The sequence below is a fragment of the Equus przewalskii genome, chromosome 8 (genome assembly GCF_037783145.1).
Source record: "Equus przewalskii isolate Varuska chromosome 8, EquPr2, whole genome shotgun sequence".
In the NCBI taxonomy this organism is placed as follows: domain Eukaryota; kingdom Metazoa; phylum Chordata; class Mammalia; order Perissodactyla; family Equidae; genus Equus; species Equus przewalskii.
In genome coordinates, this window is record NC_091838.1 from 2,554,671 (window position 1) to 2,581,046 (window position 26,376).

Here is a 26,376-nt window from a genome sequence, read left to right on the forward strand (position 1 = left end):
GCCAGCCAATGGGAGAGGGGGGCGGGGCCTGGGCGCGGCAGGGGCGGGGCCGCCCCGAGATTTGCGGAGCGTCGCCGCGAGCGGGAGGCTGAGCTGGGGGTTGCCGCCGCCTGGGCTCCCGGTTCCGGGCGGCCCCGTGCGCGAGCGCAGGTACGGTCCTCGGGCGCCGGCTGCTTTCTGGATCGCTTTACTGCAAAAGGTGGCTGTTATGAACCCTGCTGGACCTCGAGAGTTTGACTTAGGACCCGTTGCGAGAGCAAATCATGGCCTTTAGGGATGCTCGTACCAGAAGACTTCCAGTCCACGTTTTTATTAGTGATCAGAAGGTTCCCTGCCCCCACCCCGACGTGAGTGCAGTGATGAAACGAATACTGAGCAGGTACATGTGGCAGGGCGGTTAATCCGGACAGCAATCCCATAAGGAAGCGTCTGTTATCCCCGTTTGTACAACCGGTCAACTAGTCCAGAGAAGTGCTGTTTGTTCTGTGCTACTTTTAGAAGAAGCCCCCCCCCTGCAAATAGAAGTCAGTGGTGATCGCATTATTCTCCAGAGGACCTGGGCTTCTACTTCAGAGAGAGAATGAGGACCATCAAGCACGGATGTCTACAATTTTTGCCCAACCATCTCATCCAAACCCCACAAATTGCCTATATCCACACCCAGGTTTGCTAGCTTTCCTGTGTCTCGCAGGCTGGGTGTCCCCGCTTTTCTCTGAAGCAAACGTCTCCGCTGTCTGCTCCCACCTGTGACCGCCTCTTTGACGCATCTTTAACCTTGTCCTTTCTATTGGGTACAACTCTGCAGCACAGTCACATTTTAAGACTTTTCTGCCTTAAATTTTCCCATGATTTTACAACCTCGTTCTAGTTCTCTCTTCTTTCATCATAATTAAGCTTTTGAAAGAATTTTGTATCAAGAGCAGCATTGACCCTCCATGAATATTTTTAGGATTCAATAAATATCTTCTGACTGAATGAATGTACATTCTCCTCTCCGTTGCATCAGCTCCTACCCTCTGACTTCATACCTGGATTTGAAGCACACTATATCCACAATAATTCTAAAATAGGCATCTGAACATGTTGCTCCACTGCTTAAAATCTTTCACTGGCTCATCGGAACTTTCAAGACAAAGATTAACAGGGTCTTCAAGGCTCCTTTCATGCTTGCATGCTCTGTCTCTCCTGTTATGCCAAACTCTTCAGAGTCCCCTGATTGCGCACGCTCATCTCTGCTTTAATGAGTACTGTTTCCTCTGACCTTTTCCTTAGCTTTTTGCTGGTCCAGACCCTTTGAAAGTAAATCCAAGAACACGCTTACAAGCGCGTTCTCAGCCGTCACACCTGCGTACCCAGCAGAAGTCTGCACACCACCTGCAGAACGCTTCCAGGCCTCCTGCTTCCATCTCTGCCATGTCTCACTTTCAGCTCTCCTGAGTCCTCAGTTTCCCTCCTCAGTTCAGCTCCATTCAGAAGCTGCTAATATTCACCTAGGCCCCAAAGTTGACAGCCAATATTGAACCAACCTTTTATTATTAAATATTTCTTTGGTTTCAAATGAACACTATTATAAATATCTTTTCATAAATCCTTGTCCATGTCCTTACTGCCTCAAGTCCTGAAAAGTAATCAAAGGTATGAACACTTTTAGCCTTTTAGAAACATGTTGGCAAGCTGCCTTCCAGGAAGAACATAGGCTCAAGTGTCACATGGCCTGGGGTCAAATCGCAGTTCTGCCACCTGGGGCCACGTTCTGATTTTCATGGGCCCTAGATGCTTTTACCTTTGTGGCCACTTCTGCCACAAAATAATATTAAAAATTATATTTATAACTGCATTGGTTTAAGGACAGCATATTGATGTTATATAGTAAAATGTTTTCTTTGACCATAGCATTCATTTTTTTTCTTCTGATTTTAAAAGAAGTTAAAACATTTTATGGGCGTCTGAAATTGTGGTGAGCCTGAGGCACTGTGCCCACTGTGACAATTGGATAAGTCAACCCTGCTGCGACCTACAGGCTATGAGATTTGGCCAAATTCCTTAATCTGGCTGTGCCTCAACCAGAAAATTGGTGTAACGCGGCCATATGATGTTGTAGCAAAAAGTAAATAAGTTGTTACAAATAAAATACTTAGAAGTACATGGCACATAATCAATACGTTACCGTCATTATAACTTTTAGTCTCAATTTTCCCACAGAGGTATATGAGAGTATACGATTGTCCTTCTTCACTGTGCCAAAGTCATCATGGTGTATTTTTATATGGGCAAATATGGTTTCTTATTGTTGGCTCATTGTCCATTTTCTTACTGGGGTATTCACAAAAAGTCACTTTATATGATGTAGATATTGATCCTAGATAAAGCTATTGGTCTTTTCCATTTTTGTTTCCTTCTATTATTTTTTGCTTCACAAGTCCTTTCCCATCCTGAGATCATATCAATTATCTGCCTTTATTTTTACTACGTGTTTGGTAATTTTGACTTTTCCGTTAAATAATTTAATCCTTTGGGATTTATTTTGGAGTGATGATCTACCTTTCATTTTCTCGAAATGGCTGACGGTCTTCCCCAGCTCATTTTCTAAAGAATCCTTCTCCAAGTATGATGGTTTTAAAATATGTATGCCCACAAATTCATCGATATTCCTTCCTTCAAAAAGTGGAGACTAATTCCCTTCCAAGTGAATGTGGGCTGTACTTAGTGACTTGCTCCTAAAGGATACAATATAGCAGAAGTGACACTGTGGCCATCTTAAAAAGGTATCGTGGCTCCTCCCTACCCCCTCTCAGATCACTTGCTCTGGGGAAGGCAGTTACCATGTCATGAAGACATTATCAAGTAGCTTTATCAGACGCCCATGTGTCAAAGAGCTGAATATCCTGCCAACAACCAGCAAGAATCTGCAGCCTCTGCCAATCTCCATGTGACTGAGCCATCTTGGAAGCAGGCCTTGGGATGATGCAGACATCTTGACTGCAACCTCAATAGAGACCTTGAACAAGAACCCCCAGCTGAGTCGCTCCCAAATGCCTGACCCATAGTAACTGGTAGGTAATAAATGTTCATTGTTTTAAGCCACTAAATTTGGGGGATAATTTGTTACAGAACAAGTGATAACAAATGTACTAACCTGGTGGTTCTCAGCTGGGGACAATTTTGCATCCCAGGGGACATTTGGCAATGTCGTGAAACATTTTTCACAATTGGCAGGCACAAGTGGGGAGAGATTTCCATGGGCACCTTGTGGGTAGAAGCCAGAGACTGCTAACCATCCTTTAGTGCACAGGACAGCACACACACACACACACACACACCAGCAGCAACAAAGAATTATCAGATCCAAAATGGCAATAGTGCTGAAGGTGAGGAACCTTGCACTAACCTGTCTGTTTTCCCTGCACCTTAAATTTTCCCTCTTACACATGTAAGTGTGAAAAAGGTGGGTTTGCTTCATATCCTTTGCTCATTTGGATGCTGCTTTACCTTGTTTTACCCTGGTCCTAGGCAACCACCAATCTGCTTGCTGTCACTAGAGAATAATTTTACTTTTTCAATGATTTGGTATATATGGAATCATCCGATATGTCCCTTTTTGTGTCTGGCTTCATTAGCTCAACACATTTTAGAGATTCATTCATATCGTTGTGTGTAGCAGTAGTGCCTTCTTTTTTGTTGTAGACGGCTGTGTTATTGTATGGATTTGCCAAAATTCTTAAATTTTTGTCTTATTGATGGATATTTGCTTTGTTTTCAGTTTTGGGTTATTATGACTCAAGATTCTATGAACGTGTCATCAAAAGTCTTTGTGTTGAAATATATTTTCATTTTTATTGGGTAAACAATGCCTAGAAGTAGAATTGCTGGGTCACAAGGTAAGTATATATTTAACTTTGTAAGAAAATGCCAATCTACTCTCCAAAGTGGTTGTACCCCTTACATTTCCACCAACAGTATATGGGAGTTCCAGTTGTTCTGTTTCCTCTCCAACACTTAGTAATGTCAGTCCTTTCTGATTTTAGCCACTCTAGTGAGTGCATATGGTAAGTCACTGTGTTTTAATTTGTATTTCCCTGATGTTGAGCATCTTTTCATGTGCTTATGGACCATTTGTATATTTTCTTTTGTGAAGTGTCTATTCAAATCTTTTGTCCATTTCAAATTGTTTTTGAAACAATTTGCTTGCTGTGGTGAGCAAGGTGGTCAGCCTCCAGGATGGACCCCATTGATCCTGGCCTCCTGGTGTCTATCCTCTTTTAGAGTCTTCTCCCCTATAGAGCTGACCCGGGTCAGATTTTCCAAGAGGAAATTATGGAAGTGATGATATGTGTCTTCTGAGGCTAGGTCATAGAAGACAGTGCAGCTTCCATAATAGCCAGCAGCAACTTGCCAGCCCTAGGTGGCACTGTGGAAGTGGATCCCCTCTCCTCTGTCAAGCCTTTGCATGACTGCAATCGCATGTGACTCCCAGCCAGAACTGGTCAGCCAAGCATTTCACATATTCCTGATCCAGAGAAATTTTGACAGATAGTGAGTGTTTATTGTTATTTTCAGCCTCTAAGTTGTGGAGAAATTTTTTACACAGCAACAGATAAACTTACATTTCATTTTCTTAATAGTGTCTTTTGAAGGACGGAGTTTTTATTTTGATGAAGTTCAATGTATCAATCGTTTTGTGACTCAAGCTTTTTATGACTCATTCTTTTTATATTTAAGAAAGTTTACCTACTCCAAGAGAGTGAAGATTTTTTTCATATGTTTTATTCTTGAAATTTATAGTTTCAGCTTTTACATTTGAGTCTATAATACATTTCAAATTAATTTTTGCATAAGGTATGAGGAGAGTCAATGTTGATTTTTTTTCTAAATGGACATACAGTTGTGTCAACACCATTTGTTGAAAACAGTCCTTTCCCCACTTTGGCTACTTTGGTGAAAATGAAAACTCAATGTCTATTTTTGGATTCTATAGTCCATTCAATTTCCCTGTATGCCTATCCTTACACAAATATCACACTGCATTGATTACTATAAACTTCAGAAAGTGATGAAATCAGGAAGTATAAATCTTCCAAATTTCTTCTTCTTTTTCAAAATGATTTTGACTCTTCTAGGCTCTTTGCATTTCCATATATACTTTAGAATTAACTAGTTAAATTTCACTTTTTAAAAAATACTTCCAGGAGTTTGATTGGGATCGTGAATACGTAGATTAATTTAGGAAGAACTGACATATTAATTATATTTAGTCTTCCAATCCATGAATATAGTATAGATCTCAGTGTATTTAGGTCTCCTCTAATTTCTCTTAGCAATGTTTTGTATTTTTTTATAGTATTGCTGTTGCATATACTTATCCTTAAGTATTCCATGCTTTTAAAGCTGTTGTAAATGGTGTTCTTAATTTCATTTTCTAATGGTTCATTGATAGTATATTTAAATACAATTGACTTTTAAATATTGGCCTCGTGTGCTGAGACTTTGCTAATGAATTTATTAGTTCTAGTAGTGCTTTGTATATTTCTTGGGAGTTTCCATGTATACAATCTTGTCTCTCCAAACAGAGAGAGTTTTATTTTTTCCTTTCCATTCTGTATGCTTATATTTCCTTTTCTCGCTTTATTCCACTGACTAAAACATACAGTACAATGCTGAAAAGAAGTGGTAAGAAGGGACATCCTTGCCTTGTTCCTGATTTTAAGGGAAATCATTCAATGTTTCACTATTAAATATGATGTTAGGTCTAGATTTTTTTGTATAGGCCCTTCACCAAGTTGAGGAAGTTCCTTTCTTTTCCCAATTTGCTGAGAGTTTTTATCACAAATGAGTGTTAAATTTTATCAAATACTTTCAAGGGGTATCTATTGAGATGATCTTACATATTTTTTTCCTTTTTAGATTGTTGATATGATGGATTTAATTGATTGATTTTCAAATGTTAAACCAATCTTACGTTGCTGAGATAAACCACACTTGATCTGGTGTATTATACTTTTTATATATTGCTGGGTTCTACTTGCTAAATTTTAAATATTTTAAGCAATCCAAGTTTGTTAGGGGAACTGGTCTATAATTTTCCTGTAATTTTTTTTTTAGGTTTGTCATGAGGGTAAGGCTGGCCCAATAAAATGAGCTTGGAAGTATATCCTCTTTATCTATTTTCTGAGAAAAGTTTGTATGATTTTTATTATTTATTTCTTAAATGTTTTAAAGATTTCACCAGTGACATTTTCTAGGCCAGGAGTTTTCTTCTTGAGAAAGTTTAAATTATGAATTTAATTTCATTTGTCGATAAAAGTAAATTTAATTTTCTATTTCTTCTTGTGCCAGTTTTGGAAATTTGTGTCTTTCAAGATATTTTTCCATTTCATTTAAGTTGTCAGATTTAGAGGCCTAAAGTTATTTATAATATTCACTTATTAGTCCTTAATATTTGTAGGACTGTAGTGATGTCCCATCATTTATTTCTAATATTAGTATTTTATGTCTTCTCTCTTTTTCACTTGATCAGTTTATTTAATGTTATTTCAGTTTCATTGGTCTCTTCAAAGAAGCAGCTTTGGGGTCATTAATTTTACTGTCTGTTCATCTTCTGTTTCATTTATTTCAGCTTTGTCTTTATTATTGCCACATTTCTACTTACTAGAGGTTTATTCACTCTTCTTTTTCTAGCTCCTTAAGGTGAAAGCTTATATTATATACTGGGGACCTTATTTCTTTTCTAATATAAGCATTTAGAGCATAAGTTTCCTTCTGAGCACTGCTTTAGCTGCATGCCCAAAATTTTGATATATTTTATTTTTATTTAGTTCTAAATATTTTCTGGTATTCCTTGTGGTTTCTTCTTTGACCCATGAGTTATTAGGAAATATGTTGTATAATTTCCAAATATTTGGGGATTTCCCATATATCTTTCTGTTGTGGTTTTCTAATTTAATCCCATTATGGTTAGAGAGCATACTTTAACATTTCTGTCCTTTTAGATTATCGATACTCGTTTTATCCCCTGACATTCTTGGTGAATTTGTCATTTGCACATGAATCGTGTGTGTTCTGTTGTTGTCCAGAAGACTGAAGATTGTTCTATAAATGGCTATTAGGTCAAGTTGGATGATAGTATTCTTCAAGCCTTCTATAGCTTTACTGAATTTTGTCTACTTGTTCTATCAATTTCTGAGAGGAATATTACAATCTCTAACTATGGTTGTGAATGCACCTTTTTTATCCTTTCATTTCTGTCAGCTGTTGGTTCAAGTATTTTCTAGGTCTATTATTAGGTGTGTACACATTAAGATTGTCATGTAGTCTTTACTGTTACAAAATTTCCCTGTTAATATCTGTTAGGATTACTTGCTCTCATTGTAGTTTTAATCTGCATTTCCCTAATCATTAGTGATGTTGAACATCTTTTCATGTGCCTGGTGGCCATCTGTGTGTCTTGTTTGGAAAAATGTCTGTTCATATCCTCTGCCCATTTTTTGTTCAGGTTGTTCATTTTTTTTGTTTTGAGTTGTATGAGTTCTTTATATATTTTGGAAGTTAGCCCCTTGTCAGATATACAATTTGCAAATATTTTCTCCCAGTTGGTGGGTTGTCTTTTCATTTCGTTCCTGGTTTCCTTTGCCGTGCAGAAGCTTTTTAGTCTGATGTAGTCCCATTTGTTTATTTTTTCTTTTGTTTCCTTTGCCCAAGTAGACATGTTATTCGAAAAGATGCTGCTAACACTGACATCAAAGAGTGTACTACCTGTATTTTCTTCTAGGAGTTTTATGGTTTCAGGTGTTACCTTCCAGTCTTTAATCCATTTTAAGTTCATTTTTGCATATGGTGTAAGATAATTGTCTACTTTCATTCTTTTGCGTGTGGCTGTCCAGTTTTCCCAACACCATTTATTGAGGAGACTTTCTCCATTATATGTTTTTGGCTCCTTTGTGGAAGATTAGCTGTCCATAGATGTGTGGTTTTATTTCTGGGCTTTTCAATCCTGTGTCTGTTTTTCTGACACTACTATGCTGTTTTGATTACTGTAGCTTTGTAGTATATTTTGAATTCAGGGAATGTGATACCTCCAGCTTTGTTCTCTTTTCTCAGGATTCCTTTGGCTATCTGGGGTCTTTTGTTGTTCCATAAAAAGTTTAGGATTCTTTGTTCTATTTCTGTGAAGAATGTCATTGAAATTCTAATTGGGATTGCATTGAATCTGCAGATTGCTTTAGGTAATCTGGACATTTTAACTATGTTTATGCTTCCAATCCATGTGCATGGAATAGCTTTCCATTCTTTATGTTTTCTTTGATTTCTTTCAATAACATCTTATACATTTGGTATTTTAAAAAATTTCTTTCTTTCCTTTTTCATTATATTCATATTTTCCTTTAAATACTTGAACATCTTTATAATAGCTCTTTTATCGTTCTTTGCTGCTAATTCCATCATTTATATCATTTCCCAGTTTGTTTCTATTGACAGATTATTCTTCTGGTGTGAGAAATATGTTCATGCTTCTCTGTATGTCTATTAATTTTTTATTGCATATTGGACATTGTAAGTATCAGCTTACTGAGTGCTAGGTTTTCTTTCTTTTTTTTTTTTTTTAAGAATTCTAAACTTTGAAACTTTGTTCTGTTAGCTAAGTTACTTGATAATCAGCTAGATTCTTTTGAGTCTTGTTTTTAAGATTTTTTTGGTGGGCTGATTTACAGAAGACTGTACGGTGGGTGTTCAATAAGACTCCTGGAATCTGTCTGGCCAGAACCCAGACATCTCCAAGCTCTCTGTGAGCTTTGAGAATCATTTACTCTACAGCTCACTGGTCCATTTTTTGTCAGCCTGGAAGAGTTTCACCCTCTGCATGTGTCACTTACTGTTTAACATTAGTCTCGTTGGAACCCCTTTGCAGGATTCTGGATCTTTTTCTTCATATTGCTTTCTCCTCTCCCATTCTCTGCTCCACAAAATCCAGCTATCTTCACAAACTATATTTTCTGTCTTTTCAATTCAGGGGTTTAATTTCACCTTAATATTCATTCAATCCCCCCCTGCCACCACTCCTGCAGCAGAAGAATTCCCAAACATAAGTTATTTAGTCTAGAGCAATGTGCGGGGGCCCCAGAAGTTTTGTCTATGTTAGTTTTTGGTCCTCTAAGTCCAATAGAATTGTCTCTGAAGGTGAGGTGAGAGTGGTACTCAAAGTTCCTCTGTCAACTATGGCCATGAAAACTCCAATACCTCCACTTTTGGTGATCATTTCACCATTGTGATTTCCATACTCTTTAATCTTTTCAGTGCACAAAGTGGATGTTAGATCAGGTTCACACAAACATACGTTTTCCTGTATGCATGCAGACACATACAAACATACTCATTAAGGACAAAATTAATTATCGGACACTGTAAAAACATTGATTTGGTAATATTGTCTAACATTTTTGAGAATTTTTAATGAACTGGGGAATTATGAAAAACCGCTTTATATGCATTATTTCATTTTCCTCTTATGAAGTATGAAGCTTAGAGAATTGGGTAATTTGTACAAGGTCACATACCCAGTAGCAGATGAAGCCAAGTTTGAGTACAGGAGCCTGACTCTAGAGGAGGAATTGGTAAACTGTGGCCTGCAGACTGCATCTGTTTTTGTAAATAAAGTTTTATCCCAAGATAGCCATGTCCATTCATTTTTGTATTGTCTGTGGCAGCTTTTAAGCTACAACAGCACAGCTGAGTAGTTGCAACATATGCTGTGGTATACAACACCTAAAATATTTATTATCTGTCCCTTTACAGAATAAGTTTGCTGGCCCTTCCTCTAAAGCATGAATTAATTACTCCATAATTTATTTTTTGAAGATGAAGAAGATTGATCCTGAGCTAACATCTCTTGCCAATCTTTCTCTTTTTGCTTGAGGAAGATTTTCGCTGAGCTAACATCTGTGGCAATCTTCCTCTGTTTTATGTGGGACACTGTCACAGCGTGGCTTGATGAGTGGTGCTAAGTCCACGCCTAGGACCTGAACCTGAGAACCCCAGGCCACCAAAGCAAAGCATCCAACCTAACCACTACACCACTGGGCTGGCCCCAGTTACTCCATAATTTTCAAGGCCATCTCCCTTGGTACCTTGAGGTAGTTTTTCCTGTCATTTTGCTGACCATGAAAATTCTTTTCATTCATACTGCTTTCGAAGTATACTTTTCAGCATACCAAAAATAGTCCATCACTAAAACGTATACCCCTCTCTTTAAAAAGTTCCATCTGCACCCTCTAGAGTGGAAAGTTTTTGAGACCAGCTGTTTTATCTCCTGTGTTCACTGCTGTGTCTCCAGTGCCTAAGACAGAGCCTGACATACAATGGGTGCTGAGCTGGATAACTCTCCACAGATGATCCCTTGACTATACTCTTAGGTAAGACTCCATCCTTCCCTAGGTAAACCTATAAGGAAAGGCAATTTCTTTCTTTAATTTGTGCTTCCTTTCCCCACTGATTTATAATACTACTTTGTTTTTAACCACATGCTGAATCACTACGGGTACTAGTTAACCCAGTTGGTGGGTGAGGTTAGCCCACTCTTTGATATTTGCCACTTTAGCAAATTAATCAAACCCAGACAGGAGATTGTGACAACCTCTGATCCATAGCTGGTAGGTCTGAAGCACAGACGACAACCTGGCCTTGGCTACTAGCATCTGGGGACTGAGCCCTTAACCTATGGGATCTGATGCTATCTCCAGTTAGATGGTATCAGAATTGAGTTAAATTGTAGGACACCCAGTCATCGTCCACTGAAAAGTGGAGAATTGCTTAGAGTTGAAAAAAACCAAACATTGGCATTGTATTAATATGTCTCCTCATAGAGATTTATCCTTGCATTCCTGGATTATTCTTTTCTTGTTTATAGTGGTTTTTTATGTTACACAGTCTATTGAAAGCACTTGACAGTTAGGTACCCCCTTCTGAGAGGCCTCAGAATGCTTGTAATACTTATACCTCTAACCGAGGAATTTTTTTTTTTTTTTTTTTTTTGCCCAGTAGCACCAACACTTGACAATAGTTGAACAGTGATGAGTTCTTGACCCAAAGGTGTTCATCTTAAAATCAGCCTGTAGCTTATGACACGGCCTGGAATAAGGGCTCTGCGGACAGTCTCCTGGAAGATGATAGCAGTGTCAGACACTCAGAGAGAGATACAGATAACAGAATGGCATGGAAACAAAGAGGCTTTACAGAAAGAAGCAGTGATCAGAAGCCGTGAGGTAAAAGTAAAAAGCCAGGTGGAAGTGGCAGTGAAATAGAAACAGCCATGGTAGAAGTAAAGATAAGTTTAGCCACAAATATGGAGGAGAAGCTAGAGTAGAGAGCAACGGGCACTTGCTGCTGAGGGGTCATCGGACGAACAGGACTCGCAGCTGGATTATTATAATTGTGGAGACACTGCGCACCTGAGCATCCTGACTGGCATTCCAGTTTCCCTGGAGACCTGGCCATATGACTGTTGAGAGGCGGTTTGTTCATATGTCCCTTTGTATCAACTGAAATTACCTACGTATGGCTTTTTTGCTGCCTGAAAAGACCCAACTAATGCAAGTATTTTTTAAAAATATTGCTAGATTTAATTTTCCACTCTTCGTTTGGAGGATTTAGCTATAGTTTTTCTTCTGTGTGTGTGTGTATGTGTGCACACGTGCATGTGCACGCAATATGTGCATACTAACTTTGTAGGTTAAATTTTTTCTGTTACATCCTGTTAACTTCTCTGGTGGGCCCTCTATATTATCTGCCTTCTCAGTGATACTTTGCTAGGTTTGGCAAAATTACTTGCAATTTACAGGTGCTATTGTTGCATAACTTTCCTTTACCCTTGTATTTGATGAGTGTATCTCAGATAGAGAATCTGTGTTTTGTTAATCCATTGCTTTGTGAAACTGAGTGCCAAATTCCAAATAAAAATTCAAAACTTTTAAACACTGTAGTGCATTTCTTAGCGAACTCTACTTTCTGAAGTATCCAGAATTCACCATATGGAAATGTTATACAATTTCTCTTGAACAGGTTTGTTTATAAAGTTTAGTATCGTGGTGAGTTCAGGAATCCAGGTGTCCAAAGATTGGTTGTATTAATGACCCCGCTAAATGGCCTCCGTAAATCCATAATGTTTGTTCTATAACCTTCAAGTTCCCTCCAACTCGGGGTCTAGGCTTGGGTACGTGACTGGCTTTGGTAATAGGATGTTAGCCAGCATGACGTAAGAAGAGACTTGGAAAGTGTATGTGCTTTTTGCTGCTTTTTTGTGTGATTGGCCCGGCTCACCATTCCCCTCTGCTGTGATGTGAGAACATGCCTGGGCTAGCCTGCAGGAAGGATGTGAGAGGCATGTGGAAGAGAGCTGTGCTGTTCCAGACAACCCAGCTAGAGCATTCTAGATCAGCCGACTGCCAGCTAGCCCTCAGAGTGGGGAGGAAATCCAGCTGAGACCAGAAGAACATTCCAGCTAAACCATTCAAAATTGTTCACCTGTAGTGAGCAAAATAAATGCTTATTATTTTAAGGAACTGTGTTTGGGATGGTTTGTTACAAAGCATTATTGTGGCAATAGATAATACCGAGATGCTGAAATAGTGGTTAATCAATGAGGAGACCTCCCTGTGTATTTGAGGTGCCAAGTCAGCAATAATATTCACAGATGGTCGATATTTTCATATATTCATATCTCTTTTTGTTTTCTTCTGTCTCTGGAAAAACTCCTTTACTGCCCCAGGAACAGTAATGGTACCAGAGAATGTTTCCCTCTGGCACTGTAGTAGCGTTTTAGGCACTAGGCATGTCAAAAAATATGTCTGACTTTGCTCATGGTGCGGTGTTTTGATATTTGAAGTGTTAAGAAGGTAAATGGATTTTATTTGACTGGAATGGTAAAGATAAGACATTCTCTGCCTCAAATACTTGCCTGGATTTAAGTCGTTGGTAAGAAGAAAAAAAATAATTAGGCTGGTGAATGCTTTCAGTTATGCCCTTTCCTGATGACTCATAGATTTTAGAATGCCTTTAAAGAAATCTTGGAAATACAGGCTGTCAGGTGAAGTCCTTGCTCTTATATTAGGCAAATATAGGTTTTTAAAAAGAAAACACAGAGGCTCCAGTTCAAGTTAACAAACATTTATTGATCTCCTCTTAAGTACCAGGCATTATAAATACAAAATCAGTGAAAATACCCTCTGCACTAGACGAACTTAGAATTCAGAAAAGAGACAGACAAATAAATCACGATTCCAATATTCTATGGTAAGCACAATGAAGGCTCATGCACACAAAGCTTATGGTGGTCGAGGGGGTGGGGATGGCAGGCCAGGTTTGTGTTTAAGGAATTTAAAGGATGAGTAGATTTAGGCAAGTAAAAGAAGCGCTTCGCTGAGAAAGGATTCCAGCAAGGAGCAATAGCATGAACAATGACATGGAATGTGGAGCAGCATGATTACATGGGAAACCACAGAACACAATGGGGGACTGGGAGTTATACTTGCCAAAATATAATCAAAGTCCTGTTAGGTATTTGCTTATGTTTTCAAATGTGCAATTATTTTTGATAATAGAGTTTTTGTTTTACACGAAAGTAATCTTTGAGTATCTTCTGGATTTCTGTGAATTCCGTGTGGACAGGGACCAAGTTCATCTTCTCTCCTGCATCTCAGCACCAGCACAGTGCCTGACACTTTGTACAGATGCAATACGTGTTTGTTGAGCAAATTACTGAATTCTCGAAACTGTCAGCCTTTGCCAAAGTCCTATAGAAATTTGTCTTTTAAATTGTTCTTTTTAATGTACTCATAAAGATGTATTTTCTTGAATAATTTGTCTTTCTCAAATTGTCTTCAATAAAGGATAGCTAAATCTTCTGATTTATAATTCTCCCTATTTTTTTCTTTCAGTTTTATTGAGATATAACTGACATACAGCCCTGTATAGGATTAAAGTGTACAGCATAATCCCTATTTTTGGACTTTAAAAAACATGCAGTTCTCAGTGTTGTTTTCTCCTGATACATCCATCTATCTTTTCATTCAGCATATGCTTATAGAATGCTTAATTATGCACCAGTATTGTACTACACACCAGGGGAAGAGCAGTAACTGTGCAGACCTGCTCTGGGCCCCAGCGGGGCTTATAGTCCAGTGAGAAAAACAGACCAATATTGAATGAATAACTTACATGCACATTGGGAGTTACAAAATAAAAGTAAATAGTTCTATAAGAGTGAGTAAAAGCCTCTATTCAATGTGGATTAATACATGGTGATTATATAACATGTTTACTTTATCTGGTTTTTAGTTTACATTCTCTGCTTTCTGTTTCATTATGCCACATTTATAATTAATGTGTGGCACAAAAAAGTTTACTATAAACATTACTTGATTGAATGAATGAATGAATAAATGAATATTTGTTTCCTCATAGAATTTGCCTTTTATCATTGAAATTCCATTAGAGCCCTGATCCGTAGCTTGTTGGCTTAATTTCTGGGTAAAAGAAGGTTATTAGCCAAATCTATTGGGTTATCTGGTCTTAGTCAAAAAACGTTCATTAAAAGTCCACGTAAGGGGCCAACACGGTGGTGGAACACATGCTCCACCTTGGTGGCCTGGGGTTCAACCATTTGGATCCCGGGTGTGGACCTACACACCGCTTGTCAAGCCATGCTGTGGCAGGCGTCCCATATATAACGTAGAGGAAGATGGGCATGGATGTCAGCTCAGGGCCAGTCTTCCTCAGCAACAAGAGGAGGATTGGCAGCAAATGTTGGCTTAGGGCTAATCTTCCTCAAAAAAAAGTCCTTGTGAGTTATGTGGCAGATGTGAGAAATCCAAAGAAGAATGAAGCAAGGTTGCTGTCCTTACAGAAATAACAATTCAAGCAAACAAGACAATAGCACATGGGAAGGTGAAAGCAATTTAGCAGGAGAAAATACACGTGTCGTAGATCTTGTAGACAGATACTGTGTGAGGGAATGTGAACAGTAGAAGAGTGAGAAGGATACCAGGCCTTCAAGTTGCTTGTAATCTGGCTGAGGAGATAAGACAGATACACTTAAAATGAAAATGACACCAAACAATAAATGATACGTTCTGGCGCTGAAGATATTGACAGGCTGAGGTTGGCATGTTTTCTCACTCAACCACACATGACAGCCGTCACTCCAAAGTGCAGTGTGTGAATTGCAGAGGTGCACAAGGCCATCCATTGTAACTTTGGGTATCATTTTTACAGTGAATGAGAAAGTAAATGATTTTTGGGAAAATCAGTAATATCGAGAAGGTGTTTGAAAATATTTCTATAAGTAGGTGAGAGTGGGCTGAAAAATGATGCAAACATGTCACCTATACGAATGCTTATAGTTGCAAACTTTAAAACCTTTGAAATAGAATGTCTAAACATTTTCCAAATGAAGAGTTTTGAATCCTTTTATTAACTTTTTTTAACCTAATGCCCACATCAAGGTGACATCAAAGTGAACTGAATTTCCTATCTTACTTTCAACAAAAAGTTTGGCATAATTGGTATCTGGAAACGAAAAATTAGTATCATATTTTAATAACTAAAGACCATGATATACTTTGTCCACTTGTATTGACATCTTTTTGAAGTATTCTTCCCATCCATGATAGTCATGGAAATTAAGTATTGAACCAACTGAACTTAGAACTCAAACCTTCAAAATATTGTATCACTAAATGTTATACCAAGATTAAAATAAGGTGACCTCACAAAAAGCAAAAGAATTTTTGTATTTTTAAAAACATAAAATACCACTTTAGTCTAAGAATATTTATTTTATCGTTTTCTAACCTTTCTTTTTAGTTTCTATTTTTTTGCTTATGGTTACGAGTGTACATAAAATATCAATACAACAATACATATATGTAATTTATAAATAAATATGTGTAAATTTATACGCAAATTTGCTCTCCCTCATTCAGTGGAAGTATGGGTTCAAATATTTTCTACTGATCAAGATATGTGATCAAAAAAGTTTGAAAATCACTGAATTGATAAAAGGGATGGAGAAAGCTTTCTAGAGATAGTTAACCTGATAGAGTAGCATCATATAATTGGAAGGAAAAAAACCAGAAGCAATATAAAGCAATTTTTTAAAATAATATAAAACAGAAAAAACTGGGAATAATTTAGTGTAGAAACCAACAGTTCCTAATATTTCAGAACCTTCTGATAGCGTCACTGTATTCACGTCAGTCCAGCAGGAGCTGGGCACCTGCTCTGCTCTGCTTGACCCTGGTGATAAAAAGATGAATAAGATGTGGTCTCCAGTCCAGAGTGGGGAAAACAGAGTGCGTGCGAAACAGAGCATGTGTGACCACGTGAAGTAGCGGAATCATGTAAATAAACAGATAATTTCCGTAAAATATCATAAGCAGTATAAGGGGGTTCCATGGATTATATAAGATGGCTTCTGGTGAAGTCGATGGGATAAAGTCAGAGAAGGCTTCCTCGTGGATGTGGTGCCTAAACTAAGCTTTCTTGAGACTGTATTAGGGAACAGTGTAATTGATTCATAATGAAGAACTGGAATAAATTCAAAAGTATTCATTATGGTTGTTTCATTTTGTTTAATGAGGCAGAAAAAAACTGTAAACAATTTATTGTTTTCATAAAGAATATATAAACATATTCTTTATGGCCATTGGCCTGGAAAGTGCGGCCTCGCTGGTAATTGTGGATGGTGACTGGAATTTATAGCTTCGCTGGACCTGTGTGCTAATTACTGCCTTCCTCCCCTTGCCCTCCATGGAAGATACTCTTCCCCCCCACCACACCTATGGCTCTCATGTTCGTAGCACAGAATCTTAAGATCCTCATCCTCAGGGGCTCGCCACAGCTGACTGGACGACTAATGCAGAGAAAAGCAACCCGAAGCCCAGTTGGGGCAATCAGATTCCCTTTCTGAGAATCTGAGGTTAAGAGGTTATGCTTTGAACACTTGGTGGTAAAGCATCCTGAATAAGAGTTCTACACTCCAGGCCTGCGAGTCAGCAGAAAGAAACTCTACCCAAAAATGTCAACCATCTGGAGACACAGCTATGGGCACAGGTAGTGTGAGAAAACCTGCTCAAGACTAATGAGGCCAGGGGTCTGGTCACTCTAACAAAGAGTTTGAGGGACCCTGAAATAGCTGTGTAGCTTCTCACTCCAAAGTCACCTGCTTGAGTTGCTGAGAAAGACTTTCCAACAGACCAGGTGAAGAGGGAGTTTATTTGAAGGCTGTGAGGGAACCTCGCCTAATCCAACCGCAGATGGTACCGCTAGGCCTCAAAGTGCTGGGAAAGTCTTCAGACAAGCTACTGTTCCTCCTTTTTTCTTTCAGACAGCACCATTTCTCTTCTCTGCATCTGTCCGCCTATACCTGCATTTCATTCTCCTATATGCAGCCGGGCTTCTCTCACAAGGCTCCTCGTTTCTGTTCTTGCATAATCTCAGCTTAACACGAGCCTCTGCCCTGCTCTGGGGCCATTTCGGCTCAGACTTGACCGGTGTTACAGCTCCAGTGACCACTCCTACTTACTAAGTCAAACTCTCATGTCTCTTAGTTCAAATTCTTGTACCTGTGGGTGTACCTCTTAAGGAGTTGACATTTTTGGTACTGATGGATAGAGCTTTTCACCACCAACTAGCAGGCCTAGAGTCTAGATATCTTATTCAAGTCCTTTTACCACCAAGTGTTCAAAGTATAACAACATCTTCACTTAGGTTGGGAAAATATTTTAGATAGTATAGATTTAAAAGGCGTTTCTGGAGCATTTGTGAGAATAGGCAAGTTGGCAAAAGTCCTGGTGTTGGCCCCAGGGAAGCAAAGACCAGGTTCTGCTGGGATGTCGTCACTGTGAGGCATGTCAGCAGTATGTTCCATCTGAGTTACAACTAGACAGAGTTAGACCCTGGATAGGATTAGGCAAGCTTGCCTCATTGCAGAAAGTGAGCTGGAGAGTCTAATTACGTCAGTAGAGAAGGGAGGTAAGGCTCAAGGCTAAATGGAATCTGATCTCGACAGTGTGAAAGCCACCAAGAGAAATAAGCGGATCATAAATCAGGGCATGCTTGCAGGGAGCAGTTATTTTAGTCAAAGGTCATCTGCTGAAAGCAGCCTATAATTTTGGAGCAGCTCAGAGCTATTGGACAACGTTCCTGCTTCTGGATCATAAAGAGCCTCCTGTAGCCAGTGTAGGTCTAGGACCAATTGGGAGCCTTCAGAGCTGTTGTCCAATAGGGAACTCATGTGCCATCTCCGCACAGACTTGGATTGTAAATGGTCCGTGGTCCCCCTGGGGGCTCTGATGGGTCAGACCCCATTGGAGCCAGTCGGGCACCTTGGGGAGGATTTCATTCTACTGAATGTCACGGTCAGTATCTATTATGTCACCCTACTTTAGTTTCTCCATGGTACTTATCACCATCTGAAAATCTTGTTTATTTGATTATTTGCTTTTTGCCTGTCTCTCCCCAGTAAAATATAAATTCCTTTAGAGCAGGGACTGTAATCTTTTTTTAGTTTTTTTATGGCTGTGTTCTTAGCACCTTGAACAATGTTTGGCTCTTAGTGTGTTCTCAGTAAATATTTATTGAGTAAAGAAACAAAAGTCCGAGAACTTGGTGACACGGTCATGGGCCAAGGGCCTGGACAACAAGGTCATGGGCCAAGGCGATCCTGACAGTCCTTGATCAAAGCGTCTACATTGTAAATATACTTGGAAAACTTAATTTGTGGTCAACAACTGTCACTCACCTCCCACCCCCTCCACAGCCAAATTCTGTCCTCAACTCTGAATCTGCAAATGTTCTAAGAAAAAATAGTGTGCCTATGCCCTTCTTGTAAGAAGAATAAGCTATCCACTTGTTTTCGTCGAACAAGCCCTCAGCCACCAACGTTTTCTCTTACTTCAGCCTGCTTCTGAGATGCCTCTCCAGCACCTGCTTCCCCCTCCTGCCACATTCTGTCTCTTTTTCTCAATAAGCGAGCTCCTCAGTTCTCACAGGTAACAGACCCTCTACCAGGGAAGTGTAAGTGAGCATGTTTTCAGGAAACAGCTGAAATTTCTCCACGTGCTTTGCTTTTTTGAAAAGCAGCCACATGGCTCGATATGCGTACAGCACATGTTTACTAATTAACAAACATCCTCCTACTGAGTCAGCCTCCCTTCCTCTCCCTATTTCCTTTTCCATTCTTAGAAAATTGTTTGAATGAGTATGCACTTGGCCCAGCAGTTCTCAACATGTAGTGTGTCTGCATTTAGCAGCATGAGCGCTGCCAACCTTGAAATATGTATTTCTCTAGACATTGTAATATATATGCTAAGTTGTATATTACATATCATATGTATCTGAATACGTATTATACACAGTGTAAACAGTGAAATACGTATTTCTTTAGACAGAGTAATCAAAGTGAAAATAGCATTCTATTAACAAAAGTTTTGTAAACACTAAGAGGATATCTACTTTATATGATGACTTTACACACAACTTCTTTCTTTAAAAGCAAGAAGTCAGAGTGAATTCTATTAATTTGCAAAATGAAATAATCAGCTTTAAAATCCAGTATGATTTGCATTAGTGGTGAAGTTAATTAGCAGATATTTATTGAACACCTATTGTATAAAATGATCTGAGATGGGTAATGCATATCATGCAAGGAAACATAAATGAGTTCCATTCTTGGAAGATCTATGTGGTAAACTAGACTGCTACCTCATAAGCATCCCAAACTTAACATGTTCAGAACGGAACCACTCACATCCCTGTTAGGACATTTCTTAGTGTTTCTTATTTCAATAAGTAGTTCATAATCTAGTAGAAGAGATGGATAAAAATCAACATTTATGAAACAGCATTAGTGCTTTAATAGAGTTAGGCACAAGCTTTTATACACATTTAAGGAGGAGCATTTAATGCAATTAAATGCAACGGAACATGGAAGTCAATCTTCTTCATTATCAGAGGAGAATTTCCTGCTACCATTTAAAAATAGATTAAAGCACGCATTACTGATGATTCTTTTCAAATGTATCTTTTTTTTTCTCTGCAGATGCTGTGTCTGTCTTAAGAGGAGCTAGAGTTGTCTCCTCAATAACATGGGTCATTGTTTTCTGTGTTTCTGCCTGAGAATTTAGAGCCTTTCTGACTAATGTATTTTTCTTACAAAACTGAACGGAACTGATGGCCCAAAGGGCCAGCTGCTTTTATTAGCCACAAAGTTTAAAATTCCCTCTTTTCCAACTATGACTGTATCAATAATGACTATTGTGGCAACCATTTTGATTACCACACCAGTTTAATCGCTTTGGTAAACTCTCTTCACTTTGCAAATCCCCTTTGGACTGCAGAATTGGTGATAGGACTAACAAAATGAAGAATACAGTCTTAGGAGTTAATGGACTTCATAATTTGTCCTCTGTTTGAAAACGCAACTGTAGCTCTGTGATACTCAAAGAACATATTCAGAACTTCAATATGGAGAATTATTTACAACTCAACTGATTGTAAAACATATAATAAAAATGTGGTCGAGGTCTAATTTTCCAGAGTGTTGGTGTGTATTGTACATAAGCCCCGCTCAATATGAGTTCTCTGTAGTTCAGCGCAAAACCTTTTCTCATTAGAGAGAGCAGAAGATTCCTGGAGAAGTCAGGCAAAGATCATTAGTACTAGTCTCTTGAAAAGAAGATTAATTTTTATTTTTAGACATCTATTCATGTGTACAGGTGAGATTTAAAAAAATGAATGAATTGCTAATGAAATAGTATTCTGTACTTAATGGTCAGTTTCAGAATAAGTGGAACAGGCAACTGCTTGTGAAGAGTAAGACCTTCTGTCTCCCCAAACATCAACCCATCTCCCACTATTTTCAATATTTTATCTTTGTTCCTTTGAGACTAGAAAGCCTTTGTTCTTCAAAGCCTCTATAGACAGGAAGATTTTGACAGGAAAGGAAGAGGGTCAATGGGTTCCTAATTGTAGAAATATAAATGTGCAAACATTTAGAGGCACGAAACAGGATATTTGGGAAAAGTGATTTTATCAGGTAATGCTTTAAAAGCAATTTAATGGCTAGTATTCACTGTATGAACGTTGTATGCCAGGTATCATGAGAATAACTTTACATCGATTATCACATTTAATCTTTCTATAAACCCAATTGTAAAGATGGCCTCATTTCAAAGTGAAGGGAATTAATCTTAGAAGTGTGGAGGCGCGAGTGAGTGATTGCCCTGGGCTTTGCCTTTGAAATGTTTCCAGAATTGGGCTGCTTTTAACCACATCCACCGCTGTTGTCTAAACCATCTTCATTTCCACCTGGCCATTGCTAGAGCCTTCATTCTGGTCTCTCTGTTTCCATTTTGGCTCTCCTACAATCCATTCTGCCCAGGGCATTCAGAAAAGTAATTCTGAAATTGATGTAAGATCAGGTCACCCCTTTGCTTAAAACTCCCCAAAGGTTATCCATCTAAAATAAAATCTAAACTCTTTACCGCAGCCTACAAGGCACTATGTGGTTCCATATTTTACAGGTGCCCAAGTAGTACAGAAACACACAAAAGCAGACATATTAAAGGACACTCGGATAACATTGCTGGTCAGGAGCCACTTAGCACTGGCCCAGGACGGCCCCATCCTAACGTGCACCCTGGAACTCACGCTGCACAGGCCCCGGGGAAGGGTCTTTCCACAGTTTTTACCTGTGTCTTCAAAACAAAAGACAACTATATGCAAAACCTGTGAATGCTTGTGAATTTTGTTGTTGCCAACACCTGGGATTGATGTGACTTCAAAGTCAGTGGAAGAACTCAAGAGAAAGGACAAACTAATTAACTTCTCAAATCCATTCTCTCGAACAGCATGAATACAATATATTCTTCATAAATAGCGCCCTGTATCTTTGTTCTCTTCCAATTCGTGTTCTGAAAAATTGCTTGTGGGGCCTGAGGAAGATTTTGCAATGTTAAACAACTTATATTTACTCAAATTTGTATATAAGTAGATATAAGCATAACGAATAAAGCATAATACCAATTCTTTACATTGGCTGTTAGGCATAAAATGTAAAGTTGCAAATAGTTTCCTTTGACAAAATTTTAATAATATTTAATTAAAACTTTGAAAAATAAAATTCAGTGTTGCCTTTATTTATATTAATTTAAATTTTTGATATTCTCTAATCCTAATTTGAATTTTGCCCTTTGATTTTAACAGATAATTCTAAATATTTTAGAAAACATAGAACATATTTGAAAACATGAATGAAAATCTTAATTTTTATATTTACTTTATTATATTTTTGATAAAATATATATTCAAATTATCACCACATTGAATACAATTATATATATATATACTTCATTCTTTTTTTCCCCCAAAGATTGGCACCTGAGCTGACATCTGTTGCCTATCTTTCTTTCTTCCTTCTTCTTCTTCTCCCCAAAGCTCCCCAGCACATAGTTGTATATTCTAGTTGTAGGTCCTTCTGGCTGTGCTATGTGGGACACCACCTCAGTGTGGCCTGATGAGCAGTGCTAGGTCTGTGCCCAGGATCCGAACCAATGAAATCCTGGCCCACTGAAGCAGAACGCACAAACTCAACTGCTCAGCCAGGGGGCGGCCCCCCATATATTTTTAGATCACTGAGAATAAGGACAAGTTGAAAGGATGATAGAAATTTTAAAATACAAAATAGAGCCCTAAAAAGAAAAATAAAATGAAAAATCTACAAAAAAAGCAGACTCCTTAAATTTTTAAAAACTAGAAACAGTGAGAGTCAAGCAAGATCCACATAAAACTTATGACAACACATTACAAATTCTTTATTTAATGAAGATTTAATTAGTGACCAAAACAATAAAAACAAGCAGGAAAATTATCCTCATCAAATTCACAACTCACGCTTGTCATGATTCTGTGTGACTTTGTATACTTTGCTAAATGAAGATTTAATTACTAGTTAAAAACAATATAGTTGAGCCTTCCTTTGTACTCTTGCTGTGGGTTCTAAATGTTACTTAAATACCTATTTTTCTCCATAGAACTTATCACAGAATGGCATGGTATATGCTATTTGTTTATTTGCCTATGATATATCTCCTGATAGATTTTAAGTCCAATGAGAGCAAGAATCTTGTTTCCTTCCTATTTCTCTCTATTCCCAAATCTAAAACAATGCTTGACTCAAAGTATGGGTTCAAGATATTTTTGTTGAATGTAAGACCCTAAGACATTAATAGTCTTAACTCCTAGATACACTGCATTCTGCAGCGAGGGCTGTGTAAACCTCTGAGAAGTCATTGGGGAAAAGGAGAACAAAGTTCATGTCATAATAAAAGCAAATCTCTCAGCCCACCCTTCCATAGTTGTCATTAAGACTCTCACAAACTGGTTATTTAGTCTTATCGTTAACTGAGCACTGACTATGTGCAAAGCATTGTGTTGGGTGGTGTGTACTTAAGGAGGAACAAGACATGGCCCACGTTATTGTAGACCGTGTTAGTGTCAGAACACTTGCTGTCTCTCTTACTGGGCCTGTCTTGACAAGAGGAGTGTAGTTCCCAACCCGCTGACCTTACGTTTGGCCCAGTGATCTGCTTTGACCAGTAAAAAGTGAGCAGTGACTCATGTCAGTTCTGAACAGAATCATTAAGAGCATCCTATGGCTCCACTCTTACTCTTTCCCCTCTGCCACTAGTTGGCCTGTGCCAGAAAAGGGCAGCTGTTTTGGCCTGTAGCCCGGAATGACAGACAACCTGGTGCAGAGTCGAAGCTGAGCCGTACAGAGCACGTACATACCATGAGCAAGAAATAAACCTCCGTTGTAAAGCTAGCGTTGTGCCGGAGTTGGCTTGTGCTGGCTGTGGGAAATGATTATAGTCATCGCCTCCCAATTCTGCCTTAGGTGATGCCACATTACTAGCTTAAAACTGGCAAGGTGGGATTATTGACACTATAGAAATCACCACACATTGCAAATCAGGGCTTTAATTCCTGCAGAGCTTGTTGTTAAATAATTATCAGTACTCCAGGGTTTAAAGTCACTAAGGTTTGAGGTCATTTGTTACCACACCACAACTTAGCCTAAGCTGTCTGATGCACTATTCTCAGTTTACAGCCTGTGGTAGATATTAACAGGCCCAAACAGAATAACATTATAGTGAGTGCTACACTAAGGCAAGAACAGGAATTTTGGGCGTCAGGACCTGTGAAGGGTCTGAGATTTTCACCCTACTTGCAGCCCTTCAGGTTAGCCTGCCGGTTTCATGGATGCTGGAAGAGGGCATGAGACTCCTGGAACAGAGACAAATGACTTTATTACAGCCCAAAAAGCAGCATAAGCTTCATGCTCATTTCTGTGCCTCTTATTTCCAAAATCACAAGAGGAGTGGAGTGGCCCAGGTAGATACTGCACCAAGATTTTGTGTCACGGCTAAGAAACCCCAAGCTCAGGAAACCTGAATCTTTTTTAATGCACTGCAAGCAAAGCTCCTCATCTTTTGCCCTGAGGGAGACATTATCTTTACTGTATTTGACGGGAAACAAACCCTACTTCTCTAGAGGGAGGCATTATGTCTATGTTCCAAGACTGTTTGCAATACAAACAGTCTTGGAAAGAAGTCCATAACATCAGTGGCTCTACTCACAAGGGCAGAAATGCTAGAGATCCCTAGAGAATTGTCTCCCCACATGGAAAGTTTCCAGTTTTAGCATCATCTTGGGTCTCTCCTCGAGGGTAACACATGGGAGAGTTTTTCCTTCCCCTCTTTTCTTTGTTTTTCTGTGTCCCTAGACCTTTGTTAGATCATTGAACTTATCGAAATAAAAATTGAAGCGTTAATAGTAGATGGGTGGCCTTTCTGTTCTTCTGAGTGACAGTATATGGGGAAAAGAAAGATCTCAGGCTGTACTGTCAGGCCCACCTGAGGAAACTCCCAGACATTTCCTTCACTAACCACTGAGCTTTGGACGAGCTCAAGTGAGATCGATCTTGTGTAGCAGAAGAATCTTTGTGCAGATTTAACAGAGACATTCTTCCTTCCTGGTATTTCTTGAGATTTATCTCTGGGTTTCCACCCTCAGAATCACTATGGATTGGAGATGGAGAATTCAGCCCAGAATTGCAGAGAATTGCTTATCTTTAGGTTTCAAAATGGAAAGTGAAAGTCTATATTAGAGACAACCATCTGAGACCCTGCAACCATGCTAGAGAAACCGTACTTGCACAGTGAAGGCCTCTGAGCACCACAGGAAGGCGTTGGGTTGGGCCATTTTTATCTCACACCTCTCCCAGAGAAAAGATGAGATCAAGGGGGAGGATAAAGTCTGCACTAACTGAGATTAAATTCTGCATCTACGTCTTTTAAAATCAGAAGTGCCTGGAGTTCCTTTGATTGGGCATCTTTATATTTTTCCTCCATTAATGGATGTAGGTTCTCATGGACTAATTTGTGTTCAATTCTAGAGAAATAAAGGAAGCATCTTTGGAGGGTATGAGAGTCCTTTGATTGTTAATTCAAATCTGCTACTCAAGCGAGGCCGCAGGCACACTGCCAGATAGAATGTGTTCAATTAGCATTGTTTATTGTTACTAACAGTCTTCTGCACATAAATTTACAAAGCCTTGGGGCTGACAGAGAAATGTTTCAAATCTGTCTCAGGTGTACCCTGCTGGGTGTTTTTCTTCTTTTGTGTTGCTTCAGATCTCTCACTCCTTTATTTAGTAACTAATTCTCTCTAAAGTGTTAATTGATACATTTATTCTTCCTAGGAATATTTTCCAGTTGCATGAAATAACCAAACACCAAAGCCCTTCAAGACCCAGGAAGAACGCACATCTAATTATGGAGTGCAAAATCCGAGACTAGCTGTGGAGATATTTTGGGGTAGAGGAAAGGGCTTGCTTTTCTCAAATTATACGTCAGACGTGTCTGCCTACGCTGTTTTTCCCCAAGCCGCACAGTTCAGTGCAGGATTCTCGAAGCGCCGAATCAAAGGAGGGAGTAGTGGCAGACATTTGTGTTTCTCCTGGCAGACTTCAGGGAGAATTATTTTGGCCAAATTTCCAATTCCCTTTCCACTCCCTACCTCTTCGCAGGCCTGAGATTACACCATTTGGTGTTGATCGTTTCCAACTGTGAATAACAATAAACACAAAGATATTACTTGTGTTTTTCATCATTGACATTTTCCTGCCTTGAGATTTGTTGGATGAAACATAGCGATACTTCTATCAGCTGGGCAGGAACTCTCACACACTATCAGTCGGCAGAACGCCCAGCCTACTGCCCCCTCCCGAAAGAGCGATGCTCTTAATCACTCTAATTCTTAAATGTTTAT

General features: G+C 38.9%; 2 long non-coding RNA genes across 4 annotated transcripts; both read left to right on the forward strand.

Annotated features, from left to right (window-relative positions):
* The first annotated feature begins 56 nt into the window (after window positions 1–56).
* LOC103567634 (uncharacterized) lies at window positions 57–11,961 on the forward strand. Of its 2 annotated transcripts, XR_011542929.1 has the most exons (4): window positions 57–3,053; window positions 3,761–3,878; window positions 10,248–10,403; window positions 11,032–11,961. It is a non-coding gene; the product is annotated as an uncharacterized lncRNA (long non-coding RNA). The 2 variants fall into 2 exon arrangements; XR_011542928.1 differs by lacking the exons at window positions 57–3,053; window positions 3,761–3,878 and having other exon boundaries at window positions 9,509–10,403.
* A 6,271-nt stretch (window positions 11,962–18,232) lies between these two features.
* Window positions 18,233–20,575, forward strand: LOC103567633 (uncharacterized). Of its 2 annotated transcripts, none has more exons than XR_548744.2 (3): window positions 18,233–18,404; window positions 18,946–19,037; window positions 20,087–20,575. It is a non-coding gene; the product is annotated as an uncharacterized lncRNA (long non-coding RNA). The 2 variants fall into 2 exon arrangements; XR_011542930.1 differs by having other exon boundaries at window positions 18,234–18,404; window positions 18,806–19,037.
* The last annotated feature ends 5,801 nt before the right edge of the window (window positions 20,576–26,376 follow it).